The sequence below is a fragment of the Chionomys nivalis genome, chromosome 15 (assembly GCF_950005125.1).
Source record: "Chionomys nivalis chromosome 15, mChiNiv1.1, whole genome shotgun sequence".
Classification (NCBI taxonomy): Eukaryota; Metazoa; Chordata; class Mammalia; order Rodentia; family Cricetidae; genus Chionomys; species Chionomys nivalis.
The window spans coordinates 8,749,022-8,750,419 of NC_080100.1; the positions used below are offsets into that span (position 1 = coordinate 8,749,022).

The 1,398-nt window shown below is 43.6% G+C and overlaps 1 pseudogene; it reads left to right on the top strand.

Moving 5' to 3' along the window:
- Positions 1-286: 286 nt before the first annotated feature.
- LOC130887672 (fructose-bisphosphate aldolase A-like) lies at positions 287-1,127 on the top strand (annotated as a pseudogene).
- Positions 1,128-1,398: the final 271 nt, after the last annotated feature.

Consider the following 1,398-nt stretch of genomic DNA (forward strand, 5'->3'; position numbering starts at 1 on the left):
ATTTTTAAAAAAACAATTTTTAGGGTCAAATGAAAGCAAAGTTGAATTTGCAATCTAAGAAGCAGCCTGTTCATGTCATAAACATCCACAGACCCACTCAGAATATATTGAGAGCATATTTTCTTTCATTTTTTTTTTCACACGACAAAGCTTTATTCATCCTCAGGGACTTAAGAAAGGCAAGCTCACTGGCGCTTCACTTGAGTATGCTGTCATCTTGAGCTTCCGCCCATCTACAACCAGCTGCTGCTGATTGGGTGAAATCCTTCACTGTAGGGGTTCGGATATGACCCTCTTCTATAAGACAGTATACCGTAAGGCAGATGAAGGACTTCACTTCCCACAACTTATCAACTCCAAGAACAGTGTTGTGAGCACTAAGGTAGAGAAAGGTATGGTGTCCCAGCCAGGAACCAATAGCAACATCACCATCTAAGGGCTGGATGGTTATCTAAATGCTGTACCAGGATAAGAAGCATGGAGTTGACTTTACCAAGTCAGTTGGGTATTAAAGATTCAGAAACACTCCTTCAGCAATTGCCATTATGAAAAATGCCAATTTTTTTCCCAATTATGCCAGAATTTGCCAACAGAATGGCATTGTACCCATGGTGGTGCCTGAAATCCTTCCTGACAGTAACCATGACTTGAAGCACTCTCAGTGCAATGGAGATGGTCCTGCCTGCTGTCTACAAGGCTCTGATGATCACCTATCTATCAGGAAGGCACATCCCTGAAGCCCCACAAGGTCATTCTGCCTTGTTTGCACTCACAAATTTTCCAATGAGGACATTGCCATGACAACTGTCATAGTGCTTTGATATACAGTGCTCCCAGATGTTTCTGAAATCACTTTCCTGTCTGGAGAGCAAACTGAGGATGAGGCATCCCTCAGTCTCAATGCTATTAACCAGTACTCACTGCTGAAGCTGTGGGCTTTGTCCAGGCCCTGCAAGACTCTGCTCTATAGGCCTGGGGCAAGAAGGAGAACATGAAAACTGCTGAGGAAGAAGTGATCCCTGGTCAAAATCCTGACCAACAGCCTAGATTAGTAAGCAAAGTATACCCTGAGTTGTCAGTCTGGAGGCACAGGCAGTGAATCTTCCTTTGTCTCTAACCATGCCTGATAACCAGAGGTAATCTAAGACTACCCCATCAACACTCTAAGTCCCTGGCTACCCACTTGCTTTTGAATTGGGGGCCTTAACGATCTTTCCAATCACTCTTGCTGCTCTCATGACTGGTGAGTGGAGTTTTGCCTGTGAATGCTAATTCTGCCATCCCTTTCAGCCCACTGCTAAGAAATAGCTATTTAAAGGGGACCAAAAAAGAAAGCTGTAGTTATAAAACTCAAGTATATAAATTCAAATTCAAGCAGCAGCACCTGCGAAATACTGT